The following is a 22,568-nucleotide window of genomic DNA, read 5'->3' on the forward strand; positions in this document are numbered from 1 at the left end:
TCCCCATGAGTTTGTACCTCATCTTTAGAAACCTGCTGGGATTTGAGTCTAGTCATAGATCTACAAGAGTGTAGAGGCAGGTCTTGAGAGTGTAGGGGCAGGTCTTAAGGAGATCAGCACTGCCTTTTTTGGCAACTGCCTCTGGTGTAATCATTAATGCAGAATTAATCCCCTCAGATCTCAGACAGTTGTGGAGAGCTACTCCCATGGGAGTGAGGCAGAGCTCCCAGTGAGGATGAGAAAGCCACTATCACCGAGCATATGGGAAGGATGCTTCCATTGGCAAAAATACTCATCAGCATTCAGGGGCTCAATGTGTCCAGCTTCACCAGGGTCTTCCCTTGCATTCCTAGTCTAACTTTCACAACCCCATTACTTTTCAATCAGTGCTCTCCCTATAATATATCATTTACATTACTCTCACCTACTTGACTGGGAGATCCTTGAAAATCAAGTGACATTTACTTCTGTATCTTCCACTGCCTAGTACAGAACCCTGAAATTATAGTCAGGGCTCAATAAAGATTTCTGTTGAGTTGAATTTTGCTTCTCACCATAGCTCTATAAGTCCATTATTTCACTCTCATAAACTCAGTTCGACACTCATTAAATCCTTGTTCATGCACCTATCAAAGGTCTTCATCTGCTAGTAGTGTCCTTTAACAGAAAACACACCTGTTTACCAAAAAAATACATAAAGGACTTGCTTGCTCACATTTTTCTAAGATAATATAAAACTTTCCTAATCACAGATTTTCATTTCTTCCTGAATTAAGGTACCAGTATCTTTGGCAGGATCATTTTTTTCATCTGATTTTAACCCATAATTTATTTTTTTTACTTTCATATATAATAAGTAATTGAGTACCAAATTTATCTTAAAGACTTCTAAAATATATAGACTCTAGCTCATCCAAAACAGAATTAAATAAGCATGTAGAAACAAAAATGTCTGAAGCACACAACGCCTCTATAATTGGGTATATTCCTGAAAAATCTGACATCTTCTGAGCAATGTTTGAAAAACTTTTCCTCTGTACCATTATGAAGATTAACTGAGCCATTAGCTAAAAATCCAGAGTTTTCTCACAAGGCAACCTATGCACTCCCAATGTTTGTTTGTTTTTGTTTGTTTTTTTATGCAATAGTGTCAAGATCCTACAGAAATGTCAACTGACATTCTCTACTGAGTAAATACATAACCAAATCCAAAAATGCTAGCTATTAGGGTGATGGCACTGACAATAGTAAGTTTTATTCACTTAAGTTCCATTCATTGTGTATAAGTATTTCTACACTTTAACCCCATGTTCTTATCAACTGTTTGAAGGCAACAATCATCCAAATCTCTTCTAAAGCAGTGAAAATTACATTCTCAATTATGACTCTTGGGTAGTACAAGATGACAAGATGCTAAGTCAGTGAGTTAAATGCTAGGGAAAAGTAGTAAGTTCAGTTACCTTTAATTACTAAGGCATTAAAACTCCACAAGTACTAGAGATTTTTCACCAAATTGGGAAAAAAAAAAAACCCTGAGCTTCTACTTATCTTTCTTTACTAGAAAATCCCATTAACCAAGTACTATGTTCAGGCATAGCATACTATAAGCATTCAATAATGTTTTCTTACTTTTTATAATCATTTTGATAATTCTATTAATTTTTAAGCATAATTCACAAGCCCTAATTAAATATTTCTTCTATTTAAACTGACCCAATAATATAAAAGAGAATGGCATAATTCCAAGTGGCCACACAAGAAAAGAACACAGAGTTTACATAAAGAGTTCACCAAGACAGAAAAATAGCAAGGAAAATAGTAACAATGAAAATATTAAAAACCTGGAGAGGAGAGAAAAAAATCTGATATCCCGAGTTGCCACATTACATATATATAATGTATTCTAAAATATATATACCCAACAGACATATATTTATAAATGTCTAGTTTTCAACAAAAATTATGTTACATGCCAAGAAACAAAAACATAGAGCCCCTACACAGAGGAAAAAAATGCAGTCAACAGAAATTTACTTGTGAGGAAACTCAGACATTAGACTTATTAGACAAAGATATTAAAATTCACGACTCTAATATGTTCAAATATAATGTCTCAAATCACTAAAGGAAACTGTCTAAATGAAGGAAAAATAATAACAATGTCTCACAAAATAAAGAATATTAATGAAAAGACAGGAGTTATAAAAATAAAACATAAAACCTGGAGTTTATTTACAGGGCAGCAATGGAGAAATAGACATAGAGAACAGATTTATGGACATGGGGAGAGGGGAGGAGAGAGTGAGATGTATGGAAAGAGTAACATGGAAACTTATATTACCATATGTAAAATAGACAGCCAACGGAAATTTGCTAGATGGCTCAGGAAACTCAAACGGGCTCAATCTATCTATCAATCTAGAGGGGTGGGATGGGGCAGGAGATGGGAAGGAGGTTCAAAAGGAAGGGGATATATGTATATCTATAACTGATTCATGTTGAGGTTTGACAGAAAACAACAAAATTCTGAAAAGCAATTATCCTCCAATTAAAAAAAATAAATTAAAAAAAAATCTAGAGTTGAAAGTTAAAACATCCACTAGAAGACTTCAACAGCAAATTTATGAACTGACAGAAGGAAGAATCAGTGAATGTGAAGATAGGTCAATTGAGATTAACCAGTCTGAGCAAAAGGAAAAAGGATAAAGAAAAGTTAACAAAGTATCAAAGACCTGTGGATAACCACCAAGAATACTAACATATGCATAAGCATAATCAGAGTTCCAGAAAACAAGAAGAGAAAGAAAGGGGCAGAAAAACTACTTAAGGTAATAATGCTAGAAAATTTCACAAATTTGATGAAAAACATTAACCTACACATCCAAGAAGTTCAACAAATTGCAAGTAGGATAAAATTAAAAGAGACCCACACTTTAAGGTGTCACAATCAAACTTTCAAATGCCAAAGACAAAAAGAGAATCTTGTAATCAGCAAAATAGAAGCTACTCATCACGTACAAGGAATCAGTGATAAGATTTTTAACCTGACTTTTCATAAACAACCATGGAGGCCAGAAGGCAATGTGATGGCCCAAAGTGCTGAAAGAGAGACTTTCAACCAAGAATTCTATACCCAGCAAAACTAATACTAAAAAAAAAAAAAAAAAAAAGGAGAAATTAAGACTTACTCAAAGCAAAAACAAAGAAAATCTATCACCAGGAGGTCTTATCTATGAGGAATTCTAAAAGGAGTAATCAGGCTGAAATGAAAGAACCATACAAAGCGACTGAATCCTCACAAAGAAATAAAGAGCACCAGTAAAGATAACTACACAGGCAAATATAAAAGACACAGGTAAATATAAAAATTGTCTTTTGGGCTTCCCTGGTGGCTCAGACAGTAAAGAATCCACCTGCAATGTGGAAGATCTGGGTTTGATCCCTGGGTTGGGAAGATCCCCTGGAGAAGAGAATGGCTACCCACTCCAGTATTCTGGCCTAAGAATTTCAAGGACAGAGGAGCCTGACAGGCTATACAGTCCATGGGGTCAGAAAGAGTCAGAGACACCTGAGTGACTTTCACAAAAGGTGTATTTGTAATTCTTTCTTCACCTATACAATTTACAAGACAACTGCACAAAGAAAGACTGCAAATCTGTGTTGATGGGCATCAACGTAGAAAGATGTAATTTATGTTGATAGTTGCACAGCAAAGGAGAAGAAATGGAACTACATAGGAGCAAACTTTTTATAAATTTGAGATTGTTGGTGCTAATTCAAAATAGACACCAAACAGACTGTTATAAAGTCATTAGTTATAATCCCCAGGGCAATCACTAAAAAAGTAACTTAAACATAGTGAGAGAAACAATAAAACAATTAAAATGGAACACTAGAAAATATCTATTTAATACAACACAAAGCAGTAATGGGATTAAGGAACAGCAACAAAAACACTTAAAAATATACAGAAAACAAATACTAGGTTGATGCAAATGTAATTGCAGTTTTTGTTTGTAGAAATTTGCCATTTGATATTGGAATACATTCTTAAATAAATGTGGTTATGTTAAACATCATTTTAATATGCATTTCTTTATTTTTTTCTACTGACTTATTACTTGCTGTTTATTTTATATTTACTTTAGACTAGGGAATCGATGTTAGACAAAAAGTAAATTCAAGCAATTTTCTTATCTGAGTTCAAACTGGGAGGTAAACCAGCAGAGACAACTCACAACATCAACAACACATTTGGCCCAGGAACTTCTAACAAACATATGGCGCAGTGTTGGTTCAAGAGGTTTTGCAAAGGAGATGAGAGCCTTGAAGATGAAAAGTGTAGTGGCCAGCCACTAGAAGTTGACAACAACCAATTTAGAGACATCAAGTTGCCCAAGAACACAACATCAGCCACTGAGTTGAGTCCTTTGGAATTTGAAGCAAATTCGAAAGGTGAAAAGGCTTGTTAATTGGTGCCTTGTGAACTGACCACGAATTAAAAAAATCATCGTTCTGAAGAGTCTTCTCTTATTCCACACAACACCAGTTAACCATTCCTCAACTGGACTGTAGCATGCAAAGAAAAGTGGATTTTATATGACAACCAGCAACAACTAGCTCAGTGGCTGGACTGAGAAGAAGCTCCAAAGCACTTCCCAAAGCCAAACTTGCACCAAAAAAAAAGGTCACAGTCACTGTTTGGTGATCTGAACAACTATAGCTTTTTGAATCCCAGAGAAACCATTACATTTGAAAAGTATGCTCAGCAAAACAATGAGATGCACCAAAAACTGCAATGTCTGCAGCACACACTGGTCAACAAAAAGGGCCCAATTCTTATCCATTACAACACCTGACCACATATCACACAACCAATGCTTCACAAGTTGAATGAATTGGGCTACAAAACTTTGCCACATCCACCATATTCACCTGACCTCTCATTAACCAACTACCACTTCTTCAAGCATCTGGACAACTTTTTGCAGGGAAAATGCTTCCACAACCAGCACAAAGCAGAAAATTCTTTCCAAGAGTTCATCAAATCCCAAAGCACAGATTTTTATGCTACAGGAATAAACAAACCTATTTCTCACTGGCAAAAATGTGTTTGTTGTAATGGTTACTATTTTGATTAATAAAGATTTACCTGCTGCTGCTGCTGCTGCTGCTAAGTCGCTTCAGTCGTGTCCAAGTCTGTGCGACCCCACAGATGGCAGCCCACCAGGCTCCCCTGTCCCTGGGATTCTCCAGGCAAGAATACTGGAGTGGGTTGCCATTTCCTTCTCCAATGAATGAAAGTGAAAAGTGAAAGTGAAGTCGCTCAGTCATGTCCGATTCTTAGCGACCCCATGGACTGCAGCCCACCAGGCTCCTCCGTCCATGGGATTTTCCAGGCAAGAGTACTGGAGTGGGTTGCCATTGCCTTCTCCTAAGCCTAGTTATAATGATTTAAAATTCATGATTCAAAACTTTAATTATATATGCACCAACTTAATGGTAAAATGGCAAGTATAATCCCTATCTTGTCAGTAGTTATCTTAAATAACCATGTGTTAAACAACCTGATCAAAAGACAGAATGAAGAAAAAGCATGACAACTATGTACAGACTACAATGCCTTAGATTCAAAGACACAAGTACAATATTGCACACCAGTAACACATGAAGTATAACTGAATACTTCATAATCAATATGCAGAATGGTATACTATAAACAACCCAAGATTTGGAGCATCCATTTCTTAAAAGTCTGTAAATCAACCAAAAATCTGACTTTCATTCATCCAACATGTAGTTTTTTAGTAATATTCATGTAAACACCTAAGTCTATCAGAGAAGCATACACATATTAATGGAGCTTGCATAATATAGCACTACTATCTTTACTACAATTGCAGAAATTTTGAATTCTTATAACACAAAAGTAAAACATCTTGAAATGATCATGTAGACCCTCTTTTACCACAAAATTGGACACAACATAAAAGGCAATTAGGCTGGCTTCTTCACTATCTATGCCTGATTTGGGTAGGAGATGCACATGGTCTATGTTAGCAAGGCTGGCAAAGGGAGAAGACAGACAGTCTCTCCTAAATAGCACTTCATGGAAAAAGTGATTTCACACTTTACAAAACAGTGGTTTTTTTCACTGATATAATTAGTCTAAATGAATATATGTGTGCAACAGCATTATGTAAATACCAAAATGTTCATACACTTCTAAAGATAAAAGGTTTACTAGAATTATAACATGCTGCATTTTAAAGTACCTAACATTACTTCTAATCTTCATCTAATAAACCTGCAACTTAAAAATAATCTTCTCATTTCAAAATTTTGAAATTACTGTATTCTCTACTAGTGACAATAAATGTATCTCTAATTCTTTAAGTAAAACTACAGCAATAGCTAATAACAGTCTTTATACTCCTTATTTGAGACTTGACAGGGAAGGGAAGAGGATACAGGGCAAGAAATATCTAAAATAATTTAAACTAGACAATATAAAATTATATAAATATAATACAAATTTCTATTTGGTCACTTTAGAATTAACTGAAACTGTCTCATGTTGATTAAATAGCTTAATGAGCTTATTCTAAAAATTAAAATAAGAAGACCAATCCAGAACAAGCAGAATCTATACAAAATGCTTACATGAACTCCATATTGGTACTGTCAGTTCAGTTCAGTCGCTCAGTCATGTCTGACTCTTTGCAACCCCATGAACTGCAGCATGCCAGGCCTCCCTGTCCATCACCAACTCCCGGAGTTCACCCAAACCCATGTCCATTGAGTCGGTGAGGATACCCATCTCATCCTCTATTGTCCCCTTCTCCTCCTGTCCTCAATCTTTCCCAGCATCAGGGTCTTTTCAGGTGAGTCAGCTCTTCACATCAGGTGGCCAAACTATTGGAGTTTCAGTTTCAACATCAGTCCTTCCAATGAACACCCAGGACTGATCTCCTTTAGAATGAATGGACTGGTTGGATCTCCTTGCAGTCCAATGGACTCTCAAGAGCCTGCTCCAACACCACAGTTCAAAAGCCTCAATTCTTCGGCACTCAGCCTTCTTCATAGTCCAACTCTCACATCCATATGTGACTCCTGGAAAAACCATAGCCTTGACTAGATGGACTTTTGTTGACAAAGTAATGTCTCTGCTTTTGAATATGCTGTCTAAGTTGATCATAACTTTCCATCCAAGAAGTGTCTTTTATTTCATGGCTGCAATCACCATCTGCAGTGATTTTGGAGCCCCCCAAAATAAAGTAAGCCACTGTTTCCACTGTTTCCCCATCTATTTCCCATAAAGTGATGGGACCGGATGCCATGATCTTCGTTTTCTGAATGTTGAGCTGTAAGCCAAGTTTATCACTCTCCTTTTTCATTTTCATCAAAAGGCTCTTTAATTTCTCTTTACTTTCTGCCATAAGGGTGGTGTCATCTGAATATCTGAGGTTATTGAAATTTCTCCTGGCAATCTTGATGCCAGCTTGTGCTTCTTCCAGCCCAGAGTTTCTCATGATGTACTCTGCATATAAATAAGCAGGGTGACAATATACAGCCTTGACATACTCCTTTTCCTATTTGAAACCAGTCTGTTCCATTTCCAGTTCTAACTGTTGCTTCCTCACCTGCATACAGGTTTCTCAAAGGGCAGGTCAGGTGATCTGGTATTCCCATCTCTTTCAGAATTTTCCACCGTTTATCGTGATCCACAGTCAAAGACTTTGGCATAGTCAATAAAGCAGAAATAGATGTTTTTCTGGAACTCTTACTTTTTCGATGATCCAGTAGATGTTGGCAATTTGATCTCTGGTTCCTCTGCCTTTTCTAAAACCAGCTTGAACATCTGGAAGTTCACTGTTCATGTACTGCTGACACCTGGCTTGGAAAATTTTAAGCATCAGTTTACTAGCATGTGAGATGAGTGCAACTGTATGATAGTTTGAGCATTTTTTGGCATTGCCTTTCTTTGGGATTGGAATGAAAATGGACCTTTTCCAGACCTGTGGCCACTGCTGAGAATTTGCTGGCATATTGAGTGCAGCACTTTCACAGCAACATCTTTCAGGATTTGAAACAGCTCAACTGGAATTCCGTCACCTCCACTAGCTTTGTCCGTAGTGATTCCTAAGGCCCACTTGACTTCACATTCCAGGATGTCTGGCTCTAGGTGAGTGATCACACCATCATGATTATCTGCGTCGTGAAGATCTTTTCTGTACAGTTCTTCTGTGTATTCTTGCCACCTCTTCTTAATATCTTCTGCTTCTGTTAGGTCCCTACCATTTCTGTCCTTTATTGTGCCCATCTTTGCATGAAATGTTCCCTTGGTATCTCTAATTTTCTTGAAGAGATCTCTAGTCTTTCCCATTCTATTGCTTTCCTCTATTTCTTTGCATTGATCACTGAGGAAGGCTTTCTTATCTCTCCTTGCTATTCTTTGGAACTCTGCATTCAAATAGATATATCTTTCCTTTTCTCCCTTGCTTTTCATTTCCCTTCTTTTCACAGCTATTTGTAAGGCCTCCCCAGACAGCCTGAGTAGGAAGTCAAGAAACACTTGGAATAACAGGCAAATTTGGCTTTGGAGTACAGAATGAAGTAGGGCAAAGACTAATAGCATTCTGCCAAGAGAACGCACTGGTCATAGCAAACACCCTCTTCCAACAACACAAAAGAAGACTCTATACATGGACATCACCAGATGATCAACACCAAAATCAGACTGATTATATTCTTTGCAGCCAAAGATGGAGAAGCTCTATACAGTCAGCAAAAACAAGACCGGGAGCCGACTGTGGCTCAGATCATGAACTCCTTATTCAATTTCAGACTGAAATTGAAGAAAGTGGAGAAAACCGTTAGACCATTCAGGTATGACCTAAATCAAATCCCTTATGACTACACAGTGGAAGTGAGAAATAGATTTAAGGGACTAGATCTGATAGCAGAGTGCCTGATGAACTATGGACAGAGTTTTGTGACATTGTACAGGAGACAATAATCAAGACCATCTCCAAGAAAAAGAAATGCAAAAAAGCAAAATGGCTGTCTGAGGAGGCCTTACAAATACAAATACTGATATTGCAGTCTACAAATAAAAGCAGTATAAAAAAAACACTTGTGATAAATCCAACTTTACCACTCACTGTTGATACAACCTTGAATAACATGGTTCACTTGTCTGAGACTCAGTTTCCTCACCTATTAAATGGGGAAAATATTACTTACCTACAACAAAAGGTTATGGTCGGAATTCAATAAAACAACATGCATGAAGGGTTTCTGCATGATATTGAACACAAAGATTTCTACAATCCTTATAAAAAGAACTTGAGCATTTTACATTACACAAAACGCATTAGGAATTTTATCTAGATCACTGACAGAAAAATAATAATGTGGAAGGAAAAGTCATTTACCCATTGCACATGCTAAACCTATAAAATAAATGATATAAACTAGATCAATCTAATAAACTGAGTTTCTGAAATCCTAGGAGTCTATCTTGCAACATGGCTCAAAAAAATCAACAATATTAACTGCCACCTTTCGCTCCAAAATTTGTTGCAAATTAAAAGTCCAGGCAGATAAATTCTAGGAATATAAAATTAAACAAGGGGGCAGTGTATATTAAGAATTTGAAAAAAGTTCATGCATTTTGAGTAATAATCAATTTTTTAAAAATTAACTAAAAGAATTTTATCAGAATTATGCACATAGACTTAATATTAATTCTAACGGGGAAAACAACCATCCAAACGACAAATCAAGAACATACAAGTCAAATTTTCAAGTAATTCATGATGTAGTAAGCAATGAGTGTAATGTTTAGTGAAAATGAAAAAATATAACAATATTTAAAACTGTTTTTTAAATGTTTTCAAAATAAAAACAAACAAAAAAATGCCAGCAAGACACAGCAGGAATTATTTCACACTAATAGAAATGGATTAATTCTTTTCTTTACTGGTTTATTTCTCAACTTTCCATTCTAATCAACTACAATTTCCACAATCAAAAAAATACAAAATTCATTTATGATTTTTAAAAAATTTTCACTAGAAGTTAAAGAAAATTTCCTCAATTTGATGAGAATTGTATTTACAAAAAAACAATAATTAACTACTTCATGGTAAAAGATAAAACACTTTCCTCACTAAGATGAGAATTAAGGCAAGGATGTCAGCTCTTACTTGTTCTGTTTAACCTCATCATGAAGATCCTAGCCAGTATAATGAGAAAATAAAATAAATAAAAGGCAAATAGGAAAATATGAACTAACTAAAACTGTCTCTACTGGCAGACAAGATTGTTTACACAGAAAATTCCAAACAGTCTACAAAACCTACTAGTGTAAGTGAATTTATTAACAAGCTTGAGAATTCAGGGTCAAAATAAAGTATCAATTTATTTATATAAATAATTGTAAATTTAAATTTTTAAAAAGAATACCATTTACAACAGCACCAAAAACACGAAACAGACATATATTTTTTTTAATGTGTGTTACAGTTTTCTGCTAAAAGCTTAAAATATTAATGAGGAAAATCAAGGCTTTATTAATGGATTAGAAACCACTCAGATGTCAATTCTCTTCAAGCAAAATTATAACTTCAATGCGTCCAGAATCAAAATTCCAGGATGCTTTTTTATAGAAATAGGTTGATTCTACAAACATACATGGAAAGAAAGAGCTAAGATAACCAAAACAATTTAAAAAAAAAATTGGAAGACTCAGACTTCCTAATTTCAAAACAAAACTACAAAGTTACATTAATGAAGACAGTGTGTTTGGCCAAAAGAAAGACACACGGAATGACAGAACAGAACTGGGAGTCCAGGAACATATCTACACATAGAGTCAAGTGATTTCTGACAAAGCAGCTAAGAAATTTTACTGAAGAAAGGATAGTAAGGATAGTCTTTTCAACAAGTGTTACTGGACAAATTAGGTGTCCATATACAAAAAAAAGAAAGAGAGAAAAAGAACTTTGACACATATCTTGTACTACAAACAGAAATGAATAAAAAGCTGATCAAAACAGATCACAGACCTAAAGGTAAAATCTAAAACTATAAAAGTTCTAACAGAAAACACAGAAAAAAAAAAAAATGATTGTATCTCTGGTTTAGTCAAAATTTTCTAGATAGGATGCAAAAGCACAAATCACAAAAGAAAAAAAAATGATAATGTGGACTTCTTCAAAATGTACAACTTCAACTCTTTGAAAAATACAATTAAAAAAATAAAGACAAACCATAGACTGAAAGAAAATATCTGTCAACCTATATTGATAAAGGAATCGGATCCAGACTTCTTATAACTCACTAATAAAACAGACCAAAGATTTTAACAGACACTTCACAAAAGAAAACACACAAGATAGCAAATAAGGACATGAAAAGATGCTCAAAATATTGCTGTGCTTAAGTCACTCAGTCATGTTCGACTGTTTGAGACCCCACGGACTGTAGCCCATTAGGCTCCTCTGTCCATGAGGATTCTCCAGGCAAGCATATTGGAGTTGGTTATCATGCCCTCCTCTAGGGGATCTTTCCAACTCAGGGATCGAACCCAGGTCGCCCGCGTTGTAGGCAGATTCTTTACCATCTGAGCCACCAGGGAAGCTCAACATATTAGCTGATAGGAAAATTCAAACTAAAACATCATTGAGATAGCACTAAATATCTATTAGAATAGCTGAAATTAAAAGCAAAATGACAAATGCTGACCAGCATGTGGAGAAAATGGAAGCATCAAACAATGCTGATAATTTCTTATCTTTGGTAATTTGTTATAAAGTTAAGTGAACATTTGCCACATGATCAGAGACTCATACTCCTAGAAATTTAACCAAACGATATGAAAGCATTTATCTACACAAAGACCCACAGAAGAATGTCAAAGAAATGTACATGAATATTTATAGTGCCTTCATTCCTAACTGAGAAACACTGGAACAACCTAAATGTCCATCAGCTGGTGAATAAATAACACTGTGATATAGCCATAAAATGAAATAGGCAGTCAGATCAGTCAGTCCAACACTTTGCAATCCCAAGGACTGCAGCATGCCAGGCTTCCCTGTCCATCACCAACTTCCAGAGCTTGCTCAAGCTCATGTCCATAGAGTTGGTGATGCCACCCAACCATCTCATCCTCTGTCATCTCCTTCTCCTGCCTTCAATCTTTCCCAGTATCAGGGTTTTTTCAAATGAGTCAGTTCTTCACATCAGTGACCAAAGTATTGGAGTTTCAAGTAGAGCATCAGTCCTTCCAATGAATATTCAGGCCAGATTTCCTTTAGGATTGACTGGTTGGATCTCCTTGCAGTCCAAGGGACTCTCAAGAGTCTTCTCCCACACCACAGTTCAAAAGCATCAATTCTTCAGTGCTCAGCTTTCTTTACAGTCCAACTCTCACAATCATACATGACTATTGGAAAGACCATAGCTTTGATGAGACAGACCTTTGTCGGCAAAGTAATGTCTCTGTTTTCTAATATGCTGTCTAGATCATAGCTTTTCTTCCAAGGAGTGTCTTTTAAATCCATGGCTGCAGTCACCATCTGCAATGATTTTGGAGCTCAGGAAAATAAAGCCTGTCACTGTTTCCATTGTTTCCCCATCTATGTGCCATGAAGTGATGGGACTGGATGCCACAAACTTTGTTTTTTGAATGTTGAGTTTTAAACCAGCTTTTTCATTCTCTTCTTTCACTTTCTTCAAGAGGCTCTTCAGTTCTCCTTCACTTTTTGCCAAAGTAGGGCTATCATCTGCGTATCTGTTATTGATATTTCTCCCAGCAATTTTGATTCCAGCTTGTGCTTCATCCAGCCCAGTGTTTCTCATGATGTACTATGCATATAAGTTAAATAAGCAGGGTGACAATATATAGCCTTGACCTACTCATTTCCTGATTTGGAACCAGTCCATTGTTCCATGTCTGGTTCTAACTGTTGCTTCTTGACTTGCATACAGATTTCTCAGGAGGCAGATCAGGTGGTCTGATATTCCCATCTCCTGAAAAATTTTCCACAGTTTGTTGTGATCCACACAGTCAAAGGTTTTGGCATAATCAATAAAGCACAAGTATATGTTTTTCTGAAACTCTCTTGCTTTTTTGATGATCCAACGGATGTTGGCAATTAGATCTCTGGTTCCTCTGCCTTTTCTAAATCTAGTTTGAACATCTGAAAGTTCACAGTTCACGTTGAAAGGTCGGGCAAGGTCGGGCGTGTTGAGGCATGCCCGGGCATGTGGGGACATGTCCCGGCAGAGTGCTGCAGACAAGCCCCGGAGGCGGGCCAACAACCAAAGCCGTCCAATCAGGTGCCGACACGGAGCCCTTGGACACCAATCACCGCTGAGCCCGCGCTTTCTTCCTTATATGGGAGCCCGGCCCGGGCTATAAAACCCTTCCCCACCCCTCATACCTCGCAGACTCCCTTTGCTTCACAGACCCCCTTCGCTTCCTTGCTCACCCGCCCCCGGGAGTTCTGCCCGAGAGCGACCGCCCAATAAAGGCCCTGATCAACAGTCCATAGGGGTGGCTCTTTCTTCCCGCGGCGTTTCTTACACACGTACTACTGAAGCCTGGCTTGGAGAATTTTGAGCATTACTTTACTAGCATGTGAGATGAGTGCAATAGTTTGAGTATTCTTTGGCATTGCCTTTCTTTGGGACTGGAATGAACATTGACCTTTTCCAGTCCTGTGGCCACTGCTGACCAAACTTGCTGGCATACTGAGTGCAGCGCTTTCACAGCATCATCTTTTAGGATTTGAAATAGCTCAAAGGAATTCCATCACCTCCACTAGCTTTGTTTCTAAGGATGCTTCCTAAGGCCCACTTGACTTCGTATCCCAGGGTGTCTGGCTCTAAATGAGTGATCACACATCATGGTTATCTGGGTCATGAAGATCTTTTTTGTACAGTTCTTCTGTGTATTCTTGCCACCTCTTAATATCTTCTGCTTCTGTTAGTTCCATACCATTTTTGTCCTTTATTTGCCCATCTTTGCCTGAAATGTTCCTTGGTATCACTAATTTTCTTGAAGAGATCTCTAGTCTTTTCCCTTCTACCATTCCATATAATAACCCAAGTTTATGCCCCAACTAGTTATGCTGAAGAAGCTGAAGTTAAACAGTTCTATGAAGACCTATAAGACCTTCTAGCACTAACAGCCAAAACAGATATCCCTTTCATCATAGGGGACTAGGATGCAAAAGTAGGAAGTCAAGAGATACCTGGAGTAACAGGCAAATTTGGCCTTGGAGTACAAAATGAAGCAGTTCAAAGACTAACAGAGTTTTGCCAAGAGAATGCACTGGTCATAGGAAACACCCTCTTCCAATGACACAAGAGAAGACTCTACACATGGACATCACCAGATGGTCAATACCAAAATCAGACTGATTATACTCTTTGCAGCCAAAGATGGAGAAGCTCTATACAGTCAGCAAAAACAAGACCAGGAGCCAACTGTGGCTCAGATCATGAACTTCTTATTGCCAAATTCAGACTTAAATTGAAGAAAGTAGGGAAAGCCACTAGACCATTCAGGTTTGACTTAATCAAATCCCTTATGATTATATAGTGGAAGTGACAAATACATTCAAGGGATTAGATCTGATAGACACAGTGCCCAAAGAACTATGGACGAAGGTTCATGACACTGTGCAGTGCCAGTGATCAAAACCATCCCCAAGAAAAACAAATGCAAAAATGCAAAATAGTTGTCTGAGGAGGCCTTACAAATAGCTGAGAAAAGAAGAGAGGCTAAAGGCAAAGGAGAAAAGGAAAGATATACCCATTTGAATGCAGAGTTCCAAAGAATAGCAAGGAGAGATAAGAAAGCCTTCCTCAGTGATCAATGCAAAGAAATGAAATAGTACATGGCAATAAAGCAAAAAAGGACAAAGTAATGATACATGCACCAAAATGGGTGAATCACAAAAGCATTAACTGAAAGAAACCAGAAAAAAATTCTATTTGTTGTAGGAGTTCGTTTCTATGACATTCCAGAAAAGACAAAGCTATATGGATAGGGAACAGATCAGTGGTTGCCTGATCTACCACTGAGGGGAGGAAACCAACTACAAAGTCGCATGAGGGAACGTTTGGAATGACTGAAATGCTCTGTGTCTGGTTGTGGTGGTAGTTATATGAATATTGTGCATGTGTCAGTTTAAAAACAAGATACTAAGAGAGTGTTTTTACTTACAAACTATACCTCAATAAGCCCACATTTTAAAAGACACAAGACATGCTCTTTTGAAAAACATGTTGTTATTTAATTGCTCAGTCATGTCTGACTCTTTGCAACGCCATGGACTGAGGCCCACTGGACTCCTCTGTCCAAGGAATTTTTTAGGCAAGAATACAGGGATGGGATGCCATTTACTGCTCCAGGGAATATTCCCCACTCAGGGATCAAGTCCCAGTCTCCTGCATTAGCAGGTGGGTTCTTTACCACTGAGCCACCAGGGAAGCTTTGAAAAATATGTTTCAAATTAAATGACAACCCATCTAAATGGGTATTGGGGTGGAGGAGAAACCGTGGGGAAACAAAAAAGTTTTAGAAATATTACAGATCAAAAAACTGACTTATCATTAGTGAGAAGAAACACACTGATATAAAAAGTTACTCCAGTGTGTCCTTTTTATTTTTCTCATTGTTTAGACAGAAAATAACAAAATTTGATGAGTTTCAAGAAAGACCAAAAGTCACAAGGAACAGATTGATAAAGGAGGCACAGTGATTACAAGCTAAAATTTGGAAACACTCACCTAAACATGCCCTTTCCAAGTTACTAATAAAAATGACCTCAGCCAACCGAACGCACTTCCACCCCAATTTCTGCTATGAAGAACAAGACAATAAACATAGTTTTCTTTATTCATAACAATCCTATATACTTTACAACCATATATCTATAGCTAGGAATACAAGATAAAATGCCTCTAACTAGGCAAATTCCTATTTGTCCATTTAAGCTTCAGACTAGCTACTTGGTAACCTTCTATCTTCTCCCCCGACCCCCCACACCCCCGCTGCCACCAAAAAAAAAAAAAATGCTGTCTCTCTATGATGACTTTCTGCAGTTTGTCTGATATCAAGATGATTAAAATAAAACGATTAAAATAAACATGAGTTTTGAGCTGATCACTCCAATAAGAAGATACATTTTTCCATTTAATAAAAGTTAGGTAAATTGTAACTTTCACCACTTTGTTTTCTTTATGTTTATTCCATTTGGCCTGTACTGTTGCTAGGAAACCAGTTAATAATAAGATTTCCCAACTCACAGAACAACCTCCTAGCCAGCCTGCAGTATACCAAACTTCGTAACCTGGTCAATTCTCTACCATACAATTTACCCACTCCACTCGCCAGCACCACACAGGTGCACTCTCTCTGGCATCCTCCAGCTCCATTAACCTTACAGGTACAGTAGCGCTAATCCCCTCAATGGAACAGAAACTGCAGCAGAAAGCAAATAAGATGAAAGATACAGGTCTCCGATGGCAGAGAACAACGTGAATTTATTGCCAGTCCCTGTCATAGGACCCAACTAAATATTCTGGGAATTCGGTCTTAAATTGTAGGGTGAAATGTTAGCCCATCCCCCTCGTGACGAGATGAAAAGTCAGCCCACCCCCAATCACCAGCAGGAATGCAACATTCAAAATGCTGTCCAAAAGCCTTCGTCCAACTACCGCCAGATAATTATTTAACGAGTAAGGTGGGCATCAGTTCCTGTACAGTTCAGAAGGGGAGATAAGAAGAAAGAGCCCTAATTCCTAAGGCGCCTCTGAATCACCTACAACTATGGTCAGAACTTGACCCTCCAGGTAATCAGGCTGTGCCCCAACTCTCATCAGGGAAGCAAGTGAGAGTAGCAGCAGCAGCATCCTACCAAAAAAAGAAAAAAAAAAAAAAAAAACACTCAGCGCTGCTTTTAATAGAGTTCCCACTTCTTCAAGCGAAGTCAAACGTTTAGGTTTTACGTCCAAAGCTTTGCTCCGCAGTATGCAAAAAGGGCAGATGGAAGAATCATCTTTATTGTGGGAGAGGGGGCGCACTTAAGGGGATGAAGGATGCCTCACCGCTTGGAAAGTTACCAGCCACTGCCTTCACTCTGAAATGCTACTTTTATTGCAGTCTGTGGCCCAAAGTAACGACAAGGAAATGTGACTGTCTGACGGACACTGTTGTACTTAAGTCAAAGGGAAAACTTAAACCAGGCGCGATCGGTGAAAACTCGGCAAGGATCAAAGTCACCGTTCATGGGAGCTTTGGTGACACAGTAATCACGTGTACTTGTGCGTAGACTTCCGAAAACATTAGGTTCTGGAACATGCCGGGGCAGAAATTTGCCGGCGAGGGCAAGCACGGGTAGACACCGCCCGCTGGGGAGCGAGGTTCAGCTCCAGCCCGCGGCGGGTCACGCCCCGTGACTCCCCGGCCCGACATCTCCCTGGGCCGGGGCCGTACCCACCGGTGGCGGAAGCCCGGCCGCGCTCCCCGCCCGTGCCCAGGCCGCCTCAGGGCGCGCCGCCGGCCTCCTGCGGCCCGGGCCCCAGACCCAGGCCCAGAAGGCGAGTGTCCGTTTACCTGCGCCCCGGCTCTCGCCGCTGCCGCCTGCCGTCGCTGCCACCACCGCCGCGCTGCTCCCCCACAGTGCCTGGTGAGCCACCCCAGCACACAGCCACGCGCGCGCACCCGGGCGCGACCCAGAGCTAGGGGAATGCGGCCCAGGTACAGGCTTGGGACAGCGCGCTCACCACCCGGCTTCCAGAGCCTCTGCCCCCGGAAGTTGATTTCCGCCAAGGCCCGCCCAACACCGCGCCTGTCACTCAACGCCCACAGGCGCGTCACGTGTGCCAAGGCCAAGCGCGAGCCCCAGGCCCCATCTTCTGAGGCCCGCCACTCTTGGCTCCTGTGATCGTCAGAGCGCTTCCCTGTGAAACAGGTTGACTCGGGCGCTACCTCCTGTTGGTTCCAGCTTCATGTTCACTTGAATGACAGACCCTGTTTCTGTACCTAACCCATACAAGTCAAACCATCCCCATAATGGCACGCCTGTCTAGGACTTTGTAGGACTGGTCCTGAGAAGAACGGGCCCTGATTTCTTAACCACCTTCAAGCAGAGTACCCTAAATACTGGAACTGAGTTAAGTGCTCAAGAAAAGAGTGGACTAGACAACGTCTCCTCTTGACCATCAGAACTCACAGCACCGGGTTGCAGTCAAGTCCAGAGCCTCTCCAGACCACTGCTGCATGACTCCAGCAAAAGAGCTCTGCTCTAGAATTACATTTGTTCTTGTCTTTATCTCCACATCATAGCGATCTGTACATGCCATCTCTGTTCAAAGGAAAATCTGTTTTCAGCTGCCAAGGTACCCCCTGTTTACCAAACCTTCAAATAGTTTCTCCTAAAGAAAAGAGAGAATGACAAAACTGACCATTTTATTTGAAAACAAGCATGGTTATATAAAGTTGTTTTGTTGTTGTTGTTCCATTGCAGATCTAACCTAGGTCTCCCATATTGCCAACAGATTGTTTACCGTCTGAGCCACTAGAGAAAACACCCATAGTTATATAGATTTTTTTTTTAATAAAGATTCTTCCAATTTTGACATAATAGGGATTTGTTGTTGTTCAGTCACTGAGTCATGTCTGACTCTTAGCAACCCCATGGATTGTAGCCCACCAGGTACCTCTGTCCATGGGATTTCCCAGGCAAGATAACTGGAGTGGGTTGCCATTACTTTCTCCAGTGGATCTTCCCCACCCAGAGATCAAACCTGTGACTCTTGCATTGGCAGGTGAATTCTTTACCACTGAGCCACCAGGAAAGCCAAGAGGGATTTGGGAAACATTTAACAATTGTTAATGTAACTACTGAGCCAAATTGGGACAATCCAAAAAGAGCACAAGATACACTCAAGATTTTTGCCTTCAGGGAGTCGACAGCCAAATAAAAAAGACAAGTAGCCAGGGAATTTAATCATTAGTGTCTGGAATATTGATGATTATAACAGGCATTCTTTAACGTTTTGAACTTTAACATTTTGGACATTATTTTTCTCATCTTTCCATTGAAGAAAAGTGGATCAAGCCTGTAATCATCTCTGCTCTGTATTGCAGGTGGAAAATGTCAGCAAAGAATCCTAACAATCAGTTTTCCAGTAATTGCAGGCTCAAGGGATTAACAAACAGTTTCAATATTGAGCATGGATGTCACCTCTTATGTACCCTTTTATTCCTGTCCACCATCTTAGGTGTATGCAAAGCCAACATTTGTTTTATAAGAAATAGGATATTTTCTTACACATTCTTTGTTTACCTGTGTACTGGACCACCAAGTCAAGGACCACTTCTTATTTGCACATCTTTTAGTCTACTTCTCCTTTATCTTTTATATTCTGCAATCTAGCACAGTGTCTAGTGATTAGAAGGAAGAATTTAATAAATGTTTCTTAACTTGAATATATACTATTATCTTTGTATCATTTTGTGCCTCAAATTTCTTTCTGCTACAAACGTCAAATAAGTTTCTGAGAGTTTTCACTGATATAACATGCTCCTTCTGTCCCACCTAATCCAATATTCAATATTGAGTGGGTTTATAATAATAATAGAAACTAATATTTATTGAACACTCGCTCTGTTCTCAGCTAAATATTTTCATCTGTTATATAATTTGTCATCACACTAATCCTCTGAAATAAGTATACTGATATATTCACTTTTTAGATGAGGATACAGGTTTAGGAAAGGTAACTTGACCAAGTGGTAGAGCAGATTCAGATCAAGTCTGCTGAACAAAAAGATGTGTTAATTCACTACAACGTGCTGTCTCTGCTTTTCACATCATTCATTTGTGTATCCAGATTTCTGCAGCACCAGAAAGTCTTTCTCTCCTTTTATTAAGTACAGTTCAGTGGTTGTTGGTATAGTCACAAAGTTGTGCAACGATCACAACAATCAAATTCAGAACATTTTCATCACTCCCAAAAGAAACCTCATAGCCTTTGTCAGTCACTCCCCATTCCTCTTGTTCCCTTCTCCCTGATGCCCTAGACAGGCACTAATCTACTCTTTTGTCTCTATAGGTTTGTCTGTTCAGGACATGGCCTGTGAACAGAATCATGCAATATGCAGTCATTTGTGACTGGCTTCTTTCACTTCAAGCCATGTTGACAAACTTTGTTTATCCATTCTTCAATTGGTAGACATTTGGATTGTTTCCACTTTTAGGCTATTATGAGTAATGCTTCTATAAACATTGATATACAAATTTTGGGGGGGTTTTTTGTGTGTTTTTTTTTTAATTTTTATTAGTTTTGCCATACATTGACATGAATCCACCACGGGTGTACATGCATTCCCAAACATGAACCCCCCTCCCACCTCCCTCCCCATAACATCTCTCTGGGTCATCACCGTGCACCAGCCCCAAGCATGCTGTATCCTGCATCGGACGTAGAGTGGCGGTTCAATTCTTACATGATAGTATACATGTTTCAAATCAACATATGTTGTCATTTCTCTTGAGTATGTGTGTATATATATATATATAGCAGTGGAATTGCTGGGTCATGTGGTAACTCTATGTTTAACCTTTTGAGGAACAGTTGAACTGTTTTCCAAAAGTGGCTACTATTTTTTCATTTCCATTTGCAATGTACTAAGGCCCTAATTTCTCCACAGTGAGCCTTTTTATCTCCTCTAGAACTTATGACTCTGTTACTTACTTGCCATAAGTCATCTTTTTTATTGTTAGTTACCTTTGTTATTTATGTATCTACAGACTTACCACCCTAATAGATTGTGACCTTCTGAAATGAGAAACGTAGTTCCTGCCCTCAAGAAGATCAAATTTGAAGAAAGATGTAGAGGATCAAATCAACTATAACGATAGTAAGCACTGAGATCAAGTTTGTTGAAATGTGGAGGAGCATCTCACTCATTCTGCATTAAACAGGAAGTACTTCTCATAAAATATAAAGCACAAGATGAATCTTGAAGAATCAATTAAAATTGGCCAAGCTAAGAAATGCAAATGTGCTCCAGACAAAGAAGCATGTACCTTTATATGTATTTCCTTGCATATGAACTGTTTACTTAAGTATTGTGTAGTGTGTATGTAGGTATAATGGAAGCAAAGGTAATGATGAGTGGAAATGTGGCAGAGGAAATGGAAAAATGTAGACAGGGCAAGATGAATAGTTTTGCTAACTTCTAAGGAGTTTGAAATCTCATGGAAATCTAATGGATTGTTTAGGCAAGTTTAGGGGAGAATTACTTCAGGAACAGTGTGGAAGATGGAGATATTAGAGAATAAATGGCCAAGACTGGGAAAACAAACCAATTATTATAATGGAAGACTGATGAAATAATTCAGTTCAGTTCAGTTCAGATCAGTTCAATCGTTCAGTCATTCCGACTCTGCAACCCCATGAATTGCAGCACGCCAGGCCTCCCTGTCCATCACCAACTCCCGGAGTTCACTCAAACTCACATCCATTGAGTCAGTGATGCCATCCAGCCATCTCACCCTCTGTCGTCCCGTTCTCCTCCTGCCCCCAATCCCTCCCAGCATCAGAGTCTTTTCCAATGAGTTAGGTCTTCGCATGAGGTGGCCAAAGTACTGGAATTTCTCATCTTTAGCATCATTCCTTCCAAAGAACACCCAGGACTGATCTCCTTTAGAATGGACTGGTTGGATCTCCTTGTAGTCCAAGGAACTCTCAAGAGTCTTCTCCAACACCACAGTTCAAAAGCATCAATTCTTCGGCACTCAGCTTTCTTCAATTAGAATGAGAAATTTTGAAAGTCTGAGTTGAGGTAGTAGCCATGAAGTTGGCAAAGAGGATTTGAAAGGCATGGTGGGCAGCAAAAAAGAAAAAAGAAAAATTAAGAAAGAACAAAAGATATATACCAAGTTTCTGGTAATTTTCAAAGAAGTAGGGGATTCAGGAAGATGATACACTTGTTGATAAGAATAATGAAACACTACAACTTATTATTCTTATAACTTATTGCAATCACCCACAGGAGTGAAATGGACACACACCTGAAATTTGGTTCAGATTTCAACCACACATATACCAAGGGGTATATGAAAGTTATTGCTCACATAATGAGACTTTCTAGAAAGAGCAGGGCAAGCCTTCCTAGCAAATCCAAAATGTCTTTGTAGTGGAGTTGGAAAAGACTAGCCTTGGGCATTTTATTGGTGGCTAGGCTGTAGCTCTAAGATGAAAATTCTCATGCAGCCACCAGGGCTTCTACAGCTTGAATTTCTCTATGGCACCAGAGAAGGAGCATCGGGGCTTTCATATCAGCCTGCCTAGATGCAGGTCAAGAGAGAACGGATGAGGCTTGAAAGTTGTCAGTGATCAAACATCAAAAATAGAGTCAGGATCTTTATTACATGTGCTTAGAGTAAAGTTTTGTTTTGTTTTGTTTCACTTCAACAGAGAAAATCATATCATTGTTATATATTTACATGCTTTGAAAGTGAGCGTAGTGAACA

The 22,568-nt window shown here is 38.8% G+C and overlaps 1 protein-coding gene and 1 pseudogene across 1 annotated transcript in view; one reads left to right on the plus strand and one right to left on the minus strand.

Annotated features, from left to right (window-relative positions):
- Positions 1-17,720, minus strand: part of CCDC91 (coiled-coil domain containing 91) — a 416,515-nt gene extending 398,795 nt beyond the window's left edge. Inside the window, exon 1 of the mRNA XM_052640421.1 lies at positions 17,639-17,720. The gene's annotated coding sequence lies outside the window, so the exon portion shown is untranslated. The remainder of the gene's footprint in view (positions 1-17,638) is intronic.
- Positions 4,161-5,141, plus strand: LOC128047973 (histone-lysine N-methyltransferase SETMAR-like; annotated as a pseudogene).
- Positions 17,721-22,568: the final 4,848 nt, after the last annotated feature.

The sequence above is a fragment of the Budorcas taxicolor genome, chromosome 5, assembly GCF_023091745.1.
Source record: "Budorcas taxicolor isolate Tak-1 chromosome 5, Takin1.1, whole genome shotgun sequence".
Lineage (NCBI taxonomy): Eukaryota > Metazoa > Chordata > Mammalia > Artiodactyla > Bovidae > Budorcas > Budorcas taxicolor.